The sequence below is a fragment of the Schistocerca cancellata genome, chromosome 4 (assembly GCF_023864275.1).
Source record: "Schistocerca cancellata isolate TAMUIC-IGC-003103 chromosome 4, iqSchCanc2.1, whole genome shotgun sequence".
In the NCBI taxonomy this organism is placed as follows: domain Eukaryota; kingdom Metazoa; phylum Arthropoda; class Insecta; order Orthoptera; family Acrididae; genus Schistocerca; species Schistocerca cancellata.
The window spans coordinates 149,292,329-149,307,264 of NC_064629.1; positions in this window are offsets into that span (position 1 = coordinate 149,292,329).

The window sequence follows — 14,936 nt, forward strand, 5'->3', positions numbered from 1 at the left end:
TGAATCTGGCGAAGAGGAATTTCACCATCAGATAGAACAGGAAGAATAACGCCAGTTTCCCAAAATACAACAGAATAAGTTATTGCTTCTGCTCCACATGCTAGCCACTCGACTGATGTGTAATTGCGCCTTCGTTCACTGTATCACCGAAGAGTTTAAAGCGCTAATTCCTCATCACGAGAGACTATCATCAACCAGGCGAGGACGAGAATATGCCGTGATCACGGAGTATTCCTACAAAAATGAACTATTTGCAACGAAAGCAACTTCCGAGCATATTAAGAAACTGTTAAGGGACTCCGGATCTAGACCATAAAATAGAGTCAGAAGAGTCTGAAGACTTGTGCAGCAAACAGCTCTAAACAGCTCTTACGAGGATCAGAATGAGGTGCCTTGTGTTCTTTGCAGAGATATTTACTCGTCAATAAGAACAGATGCTTGGGTAAACTATTTCAAACATGAGAAGTGGGACCATGGGGTTCGTACGGGGTGGATTGTAGATAAATGGCATGAGTATCGGTGTGTCCAATGCCTCACGCGGAAAATGTAACGTTGCCGGGTTGTACCCCCCCCCCCTCCCTCCCGCCACCCACGTACCAACGTTTACGCCAGGGTACAGGGTTATTCGTATATTACTCAGTGCTGAGTTGCATTAAATATAATTTAAACCATTAAAAACAAGGTCCTGTAGTTCATATATATTGTTCATACTTTGTTTGTTTTCACTGAAATAATTTTTGAGTCTGAACGACGAAAATTGTCTTTCTTCTCTGGCGTTCTCCTTAGCTCCCCGATTATACTCCAGTGCCCCCTACTACCATAACACAAATCAAGTTTCGCTTGTATCAACACCATGCGTCAAAGGCCTAAAATTATTTACCTCGTCCTTGTAAAAATAAATACACTCCTGGAAATGGAAAAAAGAACACATTGACACCGGTGTGTCAGACCCACCATACTTGCTCCGGACACTGCGAGAGGGCTGTACAAGCAATGATCACACGCACGGCACAGCGGACACACCAGGAACCGCGGTGTTGGCCGTCGAATGGCGCTAGCTGCGCAGCATTTGTGCACCGCCGCCGTCAGTGTCAGCCAGTTTGCCGTGGCATACGGAGCTCCATCGCAGTCTTTAACACTGGTAGCATGCCGTGACAGTGTGGACGTGAACCGTATGTGCAGTTGACGGACTTTGAGCGAGGGAGTATAGTGGGCATGCGGGAGGCCGGGTGGACGTACCGCCGAATTGCTCAACACGTGGGGCGTGAGGTCTCCACAGTACATCGATGTTGTCGCCAGTGGTCGCCGGAAGGTGCACGTGCCCGTCGACCTGGGACCGGACCGCAGCGACGCACGGATGCACGCCAATACCGTAGGATCCTACGCAGTGCCGTAGGGGACCGCACCGCCACTTCCCAGCAAATTAGGGACACTGTTGCTCCTGGGGTATCGGCGAGGACCATTCGCAACCGTCTCCATGAAGCTGGGCTACGGTCCCGCACACCGTTAGGCCGTCTTCCGCTCACGCCCCAACATCGTGCAGCCCGCCTCCAGTGGTGTCGCGACAGGCGTGAATGGAGGGACGAATGGAGACGTGTCGTCTTCAGCGATGAGAGTCGCTTCTGCCTTGGTGCCAATGATGGTCGTGTGCGTGTTTGGCGCCGTGCAGGTGAGCGCCACAATCAGGACTGCATACGATCGAGGCACAAAGGGCCAACACCCGGCATCATGGTGTGGGGAGCGATCTCCTACACTGGCCGTACACCACTGGTGATCGTCGAGGGGACACTGAATAGTGCACGGTACATCCAAACCGTCATCGAACCCATCGTTCTACCATTCCTAGACCGGCAAGGGAACTTGCTGTTCCAACAGGACAATGCATGTCCGCATGTATCCCGTGCCACCCAACGTGCTCTAGAAGGTGTAAGTCAACTACCCTGGCCAGCAAAATCTCCGGATCTGTCCCCCATTGAGCATGTTTGGGACTGGATGAAGCGTCGTCTCACGCGGTCTGCACGTCCAGCACGAACGCTGGTCCAACTGAGGTGCCAGGTGGAAATGGCATGGCAAGCCGTTCCACAGGACTACATCCAGCATCTCTACGATCGTCTCCATGGGAGAATAGCAGCCTGCATTGCTGCGAAAGGTGGATATACACTGTACTAGTGCCGACATTGTGCATGCTCTGTTGCCTGTGTCTATGTGCCTGTGGTTCTGTCAGTGTGATCATGTGATGTATCTGACCCCAGGAATGTGTCAATAAAGTTTCCCCTTCCTGGGACAATGAATTCACGGTGTTCTTATTTCAATTTCCAGGAGTGTATTATGCCTGTATTGAAAAAGGTACGTTGCTGGCCATGGAGGTAAATATAATCGCAAATGGGATATTCGTAACTTTATCAAAGGAAAAGTAAAATATCTCATTCAAGAAGGCACTGCTGTGTCAATACACTCACAAGCAATTAAAACTGAGATAGCTGCTGCGTCATTATGGCGAATGGGACTTTTCGGCACGTAACGTGATTTGAGTGTTGTCAAAGCTAATACTTGCCTTCAACCCGAGCTTCAAGCACGGGAGGGTAGCGCGCATAACGTCTGTTCTCGATGCATAGGACATTCGTTCTACTTCGTTTAGCCGTGCTTTTAACGTAGCGCCTTGTGAAAGGTGTACGACGAGTACCGCTGTCGTCTCCACAACGAAAAACCAAGCGCTGGAAACAATACTGAAATTAATTATAATAAAGGCAAAATTTGGGCGTGGAAGAAACATCCACAGAGATCGACAGGTCGGACCAGATGCCCCGAGAAAACAAGGGAGCCTGTGAAATTAAGTAATGTGGCAGAACTAATGAGGTATGGTCCTTAGACGATGAAGGAATGAATTAGGTGATAGAGTTAGTCTGGCAATGTTATTAGGAAGCAAAGACGTATGCGATGTGACAAAGTTGATGAAGCAGGGTACTTAGACAGTAAAGAAGTAAAAAGTGAGACAGAGTGCGGGAGATGCGAGAGAGTGTGAGAGAGAAAGGGCGATTGGGGAGGGGGGGGAGGGTCTGATGAGGAACGTACTGCGTCACGCAAAGGCGACGAAGGGCTTAGGGCAAGGTTCGAGAACATATAGGGAAAGGCTCTCTAACCCGTCCACTCTCAGCCATTGAAAGATACCTGAAATACAAAGACAAGCCAGGGTAACCAATAAGGAGATGAGAAGCCCACCGACATTACGTTATCCCAAGGTCAAGAGAGGTCAAAGGGAAAACGAGACAACACCCCAGGATTGGGCGTCCAGAGGCAGTCAGTACGCAGTCAGCAACAGAGTTAAACGTTGGAGTCAGCGAGAAGAAGTCGCGGACGGACGCAACTGAAGTTACAGGCTGGAGTCGCTGGAAAGACATTTGTTAGCTGCAGGGCTCTGCTGGTCATAGATTTTATGCGATGGTTTCATTAGGCTGATAGAACGGTGACAAACAGTCACTTCCTCTCTGGGAGAAATTGGTTACTAGTTTGAAGGCACCTGTGCTAGGGGAGTCATTTTTATAATTGAGATTCAGAATAAAACTTAGAATTTAATTGCATCTTCTGAGTTGATTATTCTCCTCGTCCACCTCCGATTCTATGTACCCGAATGAGGGATCTTAATCCAAACAAGCAAGTCTCCTTCTCACTACGGTCAACCGACTGAATTCCTTTTAGCACGAATCTGTTCACTTAATCCCTTGCGAAACCTATGTTCGGGGGTGCGACACGGCGATTTGAAGAAAACCTCCGCCGCTGGAATAAAATGGCGCGAGCAACAACATCTTCATGATAGCGACCTCTGTAGGCAACGGTGGACTGTAACAGCTGTTAGACAGACCAAAGTGCACAAAAATCACACACCAGTTCAGTGAGGGACTACAGCTATCAGCATGCAACCATATCATCCACAATCAGAATCAACGCCTTGTCTAGAAATACACTACTAACCATTAAAATTGCTAAACCACGAAGATGACGTGATACAGACGCGAAATTTAACCGACAGGAAGAAGATGCTGTGATATGCAAAAGATTAGCTTTTCAGAGCATTCACACAAGGTTGGCGCCGGTGGCGACACCTACAACGTGCTGACATGAGGAAAGTTTCCAACCGATTTCTCATACGAAACGGCGTTGCCTGGTGAAACGTTGTTGTGATGCCTCGTGTAAGGAGGAGTAATGCGTATCATCACGTTTCCGACTTTGATAAAAGTCGGATTGTTGCCTATCGCGATTGCGGTTTATCATATCGCGACATTGCTGCTTGCGTTGGTCGAGATCCAATGACTGTTAGCATAATATGGAATCACTGGGTTCAGGAGGGTAATATGGAACGCCGTGCTGGATCCCAACGGCCTCGTATCACTAGCAGTCGAGATGACAGACATCTTATCAGCATGGCTGTAACGGATCGTGCAGCCACGTCTCGATCCCTGAGTCAACAGATGGGGACGTTTGCAAGACAACAATCATCTGCACGAACAGTTCGACGACGTTTGCAGCAGCATGGGCTATCAGTTCGGAGACCATGCCTTTGGTTACTCTTGACGCTGCATCACAGGGGCTCCTGCGATGGTGTACTCAACGACGAACCTGGGTGCACGAATGGCAAAACGTCAATTTTTCGGATGAATCCAAATTCTGTTTACAGCATCATGACAGTCGCATCCGTGTTTGGAGACATCGCGGTTAACACACATTGGAAGCGTGTATTCGTCATCGCCATACTAGCGTCATCACCCAGCGAGATGGTATGGGGTGCCATTGGTTACACGTCTCGGTCACCTCTTGTTCGCATTGACGGCACTTTGAACAGTGGGCGTTACAATTCAGATCGTTTACGACCCGTGGTCTACCCTTCATTCGATCCCTGCGAAACCCTACATTTCAGCAGGATAATGCACGACCGCATGTTGCAGGTCCTGTACCGGCCTTTCTGGATACAGAGAATGTTCGATTGCTGCCCTGGCCAGCACGTTCTCCAGATCTCACACCAATTGAAAGCGTCTGCTCAATGGTGGCCCAGCAACTGGTTCGTCACAATACGACAGTCACTACTCTTGATGAACTGTGGTATCGCGTTGAAGCTGCATGGGCAGCTGTACCTGTACACGCCATCCAAGCTCTGTTTGACTCAATGCCCAGGTGTATCAGGGCCGTTATTGCGGCCAGAGGTGGTTGTTCTGGGTACTGATTTCTCAGCATGTATGCACCCAAATTACGTGAAAATGTAATCACATGTCATTTCTAGTGTAATATATTTGTCCAATTAATACCCGTTTATCACCTGCATTTCTTCTTGGTGTAGCAATTTTAATGACCAGTAGTGTACAAAGGATATACTTGTATCTCTGCTAACTGCATGAAGATTAGTGTAATTGGCAGGATCAGTGCCATTAGTCGTGGAAAAAAGTATCACTTTGACTGATGCGTTAGAGCAGACGCTGGTACAGCCCAAATGAAGGGAACTAATAAGCTGAAAACCACATTTGGGTATTCATCCCGTTTGGCGACGGGATTCGGTTTAGCAGGTAGCATAGGTACTCTCGCGTGGATGATGTGTGCACGGGATAAAATAGGCATCCTGATAGATATCATCTCTCACAGGTGACTGATGGAGGAACCTACCGTCAAATCATGTGCATCCGTGTGTTCGCCAGTAGTTCTCTGCAGTGGAGCCGCATCTTCGGAAAAGAATTACATGCCATAGACTTCCGAACTGTATCAGAATGGTTTGTGGAGCAGTCAATGGGCATGAAAGTGTTGTGTCGTCGTCATTCAACTCCCCTTCCCTTCACACCTGATTTCAGTTGCACTGAGCGCGTCTTTCGCGCCATTGACATGTATGTGCCGAGGACGCAGCTCCGATCTGACTCTATGAGCCGGCCGGAGTGGCCGAGCGGTTCTAGGCGCTACAGTCTGGAGCCGAGCGGCCGCTACGTTCGCAGGTTCGATTCCTGCCTCGGGCATGGATGTGTGTGATGTACTTAGGTTAGTTAGGTTTAATTAGTTCTGAGTTCTAGGCGACTAATGACCTCAGAAGTTAAGTCGCATAGTGTTCAGAGCCATTTGAACCATTTATTTGACTGTATGAGCTGTTGGTGTCGGTCATCAATTATATATTATGCCAACATTACGATTTTATCTTGGAACTCTTCCATTTGGTCCGTGTTTGCATAGAAAAACAGTAATATCAGAAATTGAGTCCGCCTTGATGCCAAACACCTTGTTATTCGTTTATTTCTTTATTATCAAAAAATGGTTCAAATGGCTCTGAGCACTATGGGACTTAACTTCTGTGGTCATCAGTCCCCTAGAACTTAGAACTACTTAAACCTAACTAACCTAAGGACATCACACACATCCATGCTCGAGGCAGGATTCGAACCTGCGACCGTAGCGGTCTCGCAGTTCCAGGCTGTAGCGCCTAGAACCGCACGGCCACCGCGGCCGGCTCTTTATTATCCCAAACTAGTTTCGGCAACAAATATCTCCATCATCAGTGGGGTTTTTTAATCTAAAACATTCAGAAAACTGCATGGTTATACAAACACAGTAAAACATTATTACATTTTTACTATTCGTCTTTTGAAATATAGTTTTCTATTGCTACTTTCATACTACATTATTTATTGTATATTACAGCACGTTTTAAGCAATTATTGACGCTGTTTGCGACATATTTTCTGTGGTTTTTTTTCTGTTGCGGTTTTTTTACTTAGCGAACATCAGGTCATCTGCAACTAACAGGCGGTCACATGGTTGCAGATGACATGAACACGTTTATAAACGGTCTTTTATCATTTGGTTGAAAAAACTGCAAAAGAAATTTACAGATTTTCACATGTTTTTCGCACGTCTCGTTGAGCTTCCTTTCTATACTGTCGCTGATCAGTCATTCCATTTCATTTCATGTCATCGGAAAGAATATGCGGCCCATAACAATGTCCGTGCAGAATGATATCGGTTTTAATGCTTCTGGTACCAAGTACATAGATTTTAAACTATCTAGTAAACGGAGTTAAACCGAACTGTCTCTCAATGGAAAATTTGTGGAATTCAGTTTCCTGAAAGCGAAGTTATCTCGCTGCATTAGCGATGTAAAATCGCGAATGAGGTGTGCGTCCATGTTGATACCAGTTAGGAGTATACTAATTGCTATTATGGACGCCATGATAATAGTAAAATAGCCACAGGTACACTATTGGCCATTATAATTGCTACACCTCGAAGATGACGTGATACAGACGCGAAATTTAACCGACAGGAAGAAGATGCTGTGATATGCAAATGATTAGCTTTTCAGAGCATTCACACAAGGTTGGCGCCGGTGGCGACACCTACAACGTGTTGACATGAGGAAAAATTTCCAACCGATTTCTCATACACAAAACAGCAGCTGAACGGCGTTGCCTGGTGAAACGTTGTTGTGATGCCTCGTATAAGGAGGAGAAATGCGTACTATCACGTTTCCGACTTTGATAAAAGTCGGATTGTAGCCTATCGCGATTGCGGTTTATCGTATCGCGACATTGCTGCTCGCGTTAGTCAAGATCCAGTGACTGTTAGCAGAATATGGAATCGGTAGGTTCAGGAGGGTAATACGGAACGCCGTGCTGGATCCCAACGGCCTCGTATCATTAGCAGTCGAGCTCACAGGCATCTTATCCGCATGGCTGTAACGGATCGTGCAGCCATGTCTCGATCCCTGAGTCAACAGATGGCGACGTTTGTAAGAAGACAACCATCTGCACGAACAGTTCGACGACGTTTGCAGCAGGATGGAGTATCAGCTCGGAGACCATGGCTGCGGCTACCCTTGACGCTGCATCACAGACAGGAGCGCATGCGATGGTGTACTCAACGACGAAACTGGGTGCACGAATGGCAAAACGTCATTTTTTCCGATGAATTTGGGTTCCGTTTACAGCATCATGATGGTCGCATCCATGTTTGGTGACATAGTGGTGAACACACATTGGAAGCGTGTATTCGTCATCACCATACTGGCGTATCACTCAGCGTGATGTTATGGGGTGCCATTGGTTACCCGTCTCGGTCACCTCTTGTTCGCATTGACGGCACTTTGAACAGTGGACGTTACATTTCAGATCGTTTACGACCCGTGGTCTACCCTTCATTCGATCCCTGCGAAACCCTACATTTCAGCAGGATAATGCACGATCGCAAGTTCCAGGTCCTGTACCGGCCTTTCTGGATACAGAAAATGTTCGACTGCTGCCCTGGCCAGCACATTCTGCAGATCTCTCACCAATTGAAAAGGTCTGGTCAATGGTGGTCGAGCAACGGGCTCGTCACAATACGCCAGTCACTAGTCTTGATGAACTGTGGTATCGTGTTGAAGCTGCATGGATGGGCCTGTACACGCCATCCAAGTTCTGTTTGACTCAATGCCCAGGCGTATCAAGGCCGTTATTACGGCCAGAGGTGGTTGTTCTGGGTACTGATTTCTCAGGATCTACTCACTCAAATTGCGTGAAAATGTAATCACATGTCAGTTCTAGTATAATATATTTGTCCAATGAATACCCGTTTATCATCTGTATTTCTTCTTGATGTAGCAATTTTAATGGCCAATAGTGTATTTACGCGTCATTCAAAAGAGTGGTCACAAAAACACCTATTATCATAGCGTCCATAATAACTATTCCCATACTCCTATCGAAGTTATCTAGTTTCTGATTTTGACCAATACATCTTATCAGAAGTAATATGACGTGCAGACTTTTTTTTACCGTCTCTGTAATAACTTTGTATACGTTAATTCTCAAGAAGTCAATAATGTAAGCCAATTTATAGTTTGAACTGTTTAAAAAAAATTCTAGGACGGTGTCTCTCGTAGGTAGATGACCTATACATGCATTCATCGTGTTATTACGTACATTGTGCATTGGTTTATGCATTTTTTAAGTCCAACAGAAAACTCATACTCCTTGTTTTATTGATCTATCTACCGATGATACATGTCTAAAAATTCTGTCAGTATAATGTTCCGCTGCAATCTTCCTTTGCTTACGTAGAAAGGTGCAATACACCATTTTGAATGTGTTCTCATTAGTTGGCAGAACCTGCACGCTACGGGTTTCCGAAAGCACCGTCCGAGCAAGGGGAACTTTATATGTGATATTGCCTCTGAGCCACTGCGCCTGCTGTTGAAGCGAAATAGGGCGACGCAGTATTGTCTCCAGGGTTCCAGGATTCCTGGAAGCCAGTAACAGTTAGACGTCATATGTAAATGAAGAGTGGATGTAATTCCGTGCAACTTGCCCTCGGCACACTAGAACTATCCAACGTTCTCCAACATGAGGACAGAGCGCAAAACCGATTCACAAATTTCTGTAAATCAGTGAAAGATTTCGGAAATAAAAATACCCTCAAAAGTTATATGTCAGATGTAATGCAATTTAGCCAAGGTGCAGAAAACGCGACGCCGCATAAAAGAGACATAAAACACTATTCCAGACAAAGAATTCGTATGAAACAGTCGTTAACAGTCATCATGAATAAAATTTACCTTGTTTGCCTCTAGGCTTATCTGGCAAAGGACAAATGTTGTTGATAAGCTTATTAATAGGAGAACGTGCAGTGGACGGTTTATTTCTATAGAAACTGCGGACACTAAAGACATTTATTAACTGTAACGCTAACTTGCAAAGGAACAAATACACAACAAAATTTTGCGTAGAGAAGTGTTTCCAATGTAGCCCAATAAGCTAATGCTGTCAGTTCTGTTATGTTTTCTGAGAATGTACCTTCTACGTTTGGTGAAGATTCTTCTTAGAACACATTTACTGACCGCAGTTTTCTGTTAATAACATCAACGGTAAGACGACTTATTAGTTAGTGGTGTTAAAAGTGCCTCAACGTTACAAAATTGCAGCTACGTCAATAAGTATATTCATCGTTTTCTCTACATTTCTTCATACCGTTTTCTTTTACGAAAGCTCCAATTCTAACTAGAAATGTATGACGTCCTACTGTTCATCTGGAGAAGATGGAAAGACTTAGAGGGAAAGAAAATACAGGGATGAATCTTAGCAGGAGGGGATGTTCAAATGTGATGCACGTAGAAGACAGATTGAAAAGAACCCCCTCTAACAGAATATTCGGAGAAGAAAGCTAAAAGGGCTACAGATTATGTCCTCGTCGAATTCTGTGAGAGAAGCTCTACCAAACACAGACACTGGACGGCATGTCTGTAAAAAATTTACTCTTCTATAAATACAGGAGATTTTTTTTTAAGAGGCGCACTTTTCTCATTTGTAATGGACATCTCGCTCTGTGCTCAACAAATCTGAAGCGGTACAAAATGCTGCTACACCAGCACTAGCTTATGCTGTTAAATATTTATTCAGTAACATGAATAAAACAGTATCTTACCTCCTAGGACTCGTGCCACAGATTGAAAATTTTATTTGTTTTGCGTTGTAACAGAAGCGAACTTAAATGTCGCGTCTGTCTTTGCTGGTGCTATTGATACGGGAACACTTCAAACATTCAGATACATATGTAAACGCAGAGTAGAGTATGTAGTAACTAACAAGGAGGAATGAATATCATCGTGAAGAATGTAGTTCTTTATTCTGCTGTTGAAAAATAAGGGCTTCTTAGGGAGATGGTAATTCGCATTTCACGTTGACCTCTCTGGTATCTGAGAACCTGAAGTACACGATTCTATCAAAATACACTGACGAGCCAAAGAAACTGGTCCACCTGCCTAATATCGTATAGGATCCGCGCGAGGACGCGGAAGTGCCAAAACACGATATGGTCTGGAGTAGACTGTCAGAAGTAGTGATGGAGGGATTTGACACCATGAATCCTGCAGGGCTGCCCATAAGTCCGTAAGAGTACGAGGAGGTCGAGATCTCATCTGAACAGCAAGTTGCAAGGCATCCCAGATATGCTCAATAATGTTCATGTGTGGGGAGTTTGGTGGCCAGCACTCAGAAGAGTGTTCCTGGAGCCACTCTGTAGCAATTCTGGACGTGTGGAGTGTCGCATTGTCCTGATGAAGTTGCCCTAGTCCGTCGGAATGCACAATGGACATGAATGAATGCAGGTGATCAGACAGGATGCTTGCTTACGTGTCCCCTGTCACAGTCGTATCTATACCGACCAGGGGTCCCGTATCACTCCAACTGCACACGCCCCACACCATTACAGAGCCTCCACCACCTTGAACAATCCACTGCTGACATGCAGGGTCCATGGATGAGGTTGTCTACACACTCGTACACGTCCCTCCCCGTACTCGTCCGACCACGCAACATGTTTCCAGTCATCAATAGTCCAATGTCGGTGTTGACGGGCCCAGGCGAGGTGTAAAGCTTTGTATCGTACAGTCAAAAATGTTCAAATGTGTGTGAAATCTCATGGGACTTAGCTGCTAAGGTCATCAGTCCCCAAACTTACACACTACTTAACCTAAATTATTCTAAGGACAAACACATACACCCATGCCCGAGGGAGGACTCGAACCTCCGCCGGGACCAGCCGCACAGTCCATGACTGCAGGGCCTAAGACCGCTCGGCTAATCCCGCGCGGCCTATCGTACAGTCATCAAGGGTACACGAGTGGGTCTTCAGCTCTGAAAGCTCATATCGATGATACTTCGTTGAAAGGTGCGCACATTGACACTTTTATGGCCCAGCATTGAAATCTGCAGCAATTTGAGGGAAGTGTTGCACTTCTGTCGCGTTGAACGATTCTCTTCAGTCGTCGTTTGTCTCGTTCTTGCAGTATCTTTTTCCGGTCGCTGCGATGTCGGAGATTTAATGTTTTACCGGGTTCCTGATATTCACGGTTCACTCGTGAAATGGTCGCACGTGAAAATCCGCACTTCATCGCTACCTCTGAGATGCTGTGACCCATCGCTCGACTGTAGCACCAAGTTCAAATTCACTTAAATCTTGATAACATGCCATTGTAGCAGCAGTAACGGATCTAACAACTGCGCCAGACACTTGTCTTATACAGGGCTATTACAAATGATTGAAGCGATTTCACAGCTCTACAATAACTTTATTATTTGAGATATTTTCAAAATGCTTTGCACACACATACAAAAACTCAAAAAGTTTTTTTAGGCATTCACAAATGTTCGATATGTGCCCCTTTAGTGATTCGGCGGACATCAAGCCGATAATCAAGTTCCTCCCACACTCGGCGCAGCAAGTCCCCATCAATGAGTTCGAAAGCAAAGTTGATGCGAGCTCGCAGTTCTGGCACGTTTCTTGGTAGAGGAGGTTTAAACACTGAATCTTTCACATAACCCCACAGAAAGAAATCGCATGGGGTTAAGTCGGGGGAGCGTGGAGGCCATGACATGAATTGCTGATCATGATCTCCACCACGACCGATCCATCGATTTTCCAATCTCCTGTTTAAGAAATGCCGAACGTCATGATGGAAGTGCGGTGGAGCACCATCCTGTTGAAAGATGAAGTCGGCGCTGTCGGTCTCCAGTTGTGGCATGAGCCAATTTTCCGCGGGCTACGCGTGAAACTTGCCCGCACGCGTTCAACCGTTTCTTCGCTCATTGCAGGCCGACCCGTTGATTTCCCCTTACAGAGGCATCCAGGAGCTTTAAACTGCGCATACCATCGCCGAATGGAGTTAGCAGTTGGTGGATCTTTGTTGAACATCGTCTTGAAGTGTCGTTGCACTGTTATGACTGACTGATGTGAGTGCATTTCAAGCACGACACACGCTTTCTCGGCTCCTGTCGCCATTTTGTCTCACTGCGCTCTCGAGCGCTCTGACGGCAGAAACCTGAAGTGCGGCTTCAGCCGAACAAAACTTTATGAGTTTTTCTACGTATCTGTAGTGTGTCGTGACCATATGTCAATGAATGGAGCTACAGTGAATTTATGAAATCGCTTCAATCATTTGTAATAGCCCTGTATAGGCGCTGCCGATTGCGACGCCGTATCCTGCCTCTTTACATATGTCTGTATTTGAATACGCAAGCCTATACCAGTCTCTTCGGCTCTTCAGTTTATATCCTTAACTTCAGATATGAAAAAAACATAAACATACAGTGATGTATGGCACTGAAACAAGTAATGTAGCAACAAATATTACGAAAGTTATTTTATCCGTGTTGTGTCATTCGCTTGCTAAATTTTACGAGACCTCTTAGTTCCATTAAGTTACGTATCGTATAGGTTGTAGCTAATATTAAAAGTCGAAGTAAAATAAGGAAGTAACGTCTTTCATAGAATACGAGTAAACTGAATTTCTCTTTAATTATTCCTTGTAAGTCCTCCATAGACTACGTGTAGTTTGAATTTCTCTTGAAAGCAAGTAAATAGGAACTTTCATTTCTTGTAAGTCTGAAACATGGTTTAGAAAGATACAAATTTCATTGTTCAGTCTTATGGTGCATCATCGAGTATTTTGTTTAAAACTCGCAAGTGTTGTATCTGGCGTGATATTAAACCATCCAGTGATATGAATGGGACGAGGTGATTCATTTAACGGGATTTGATTGGTCGTGAAGCACAGTACAATGACATAGCTCACGTCCATGTTAATAACGAAATTTTCATAAAAAAAATGCTGTGAACTGCGCTAAATATGAAGCACGTAGCAGTTTCCGTCATGTCAGGCTACGCTGGCAATTAGTCCTCCACGTACATCGGGGAGACGGAAGGAAAGTGGGGTTCAAAAATACAATTTTTAGATTTTAGATTTTCCTACGTGAAACAGTTTGTGTTTTATATAAATATGACAATTTTTTCGTGAGATATGATCGTTTTCCTGACGCACGGTCTTTGCCCGAATGATCCTGACATTTGGAGCAAGTACAGCAGAAGTGCCAGATATGACCACAAACATTCTTTACCTGCATCAGTAATGAATGAAATTAAACCCGTATTTAGAGACCTTTGTGAAGTTACCTTGTTGAAGAAATGTCTTCATGGGAAAACCCAAAATTTAATTGAATGTGTGAATTCTGTCATTTGGAAACGGTTACCGCAAACTGTATCTGTTCAGCTTACACCCCTCAAATTTGGTGCTTATGATGCTATTTTATGCTTCAATGGTGGTGTAATTAGAAAACGGATGTTTTGGAATTATTGGGCATAAAATGTAGGGAAAATACTGCAAAGTCTTTGGTGAAAATAGATAAAGAGAGAATCCGCAAAAGCAGATATTGCTAATATAAAATGCACAAAAGAAGCCAGACAGAAAAAAAGAGGGACCAAGAGAAGAAAAGAAGATCAGTATGATTCAGATGATGCTCAGTATGGTGCAGGAAAGTATTAGTGGTAAGTAATTCTCATCAATAGCTGTACTAGAATTGCAATATCAAACTTTAAATGGATTTTTCTCAAAACCACGTTTTTTCTACTTTCAGGTACCATTATTTGATAAACTAATGGGGTTAGAAACATGAAATTTGGTCAATTTGTACTGCAGATGGTAATAAGTTATTACAAGTAAATTGAGAACCACCAAACAATCAGAAACTGTTTTATAATAATTAATATACAAAAAAAGTTAAATTTTACTAGTGAAAGAATAAATTTTTTTTCTTAAAAACCGTAAGATGTATTATGTTCATTTTACTTGTAAATTGAGGCATATATGTTACATATATATGCAGTAAAAATTTCATTGTTTTATTACTTATAGCTCTTTTGAAAAATGTACCTATTCAAAGGGTAAAATAGCATTGGCAGAATAGGGATAAAAATTGCCTTCCGTCTCCCCTTAAAGCGAATTCGCTGCCTTACGAGACGGCGTGAATCAGACCTGCAAGTAACGTCGCGGCGCACTAATGACTATTGCTCTGGTGTACCGGCCCTTCGAGTTTGCTTTTTTGGAGATTTCTCAGCTCGTTCAGAAAACGCAATAGACGTGTTAAATACGATAACACAGAACA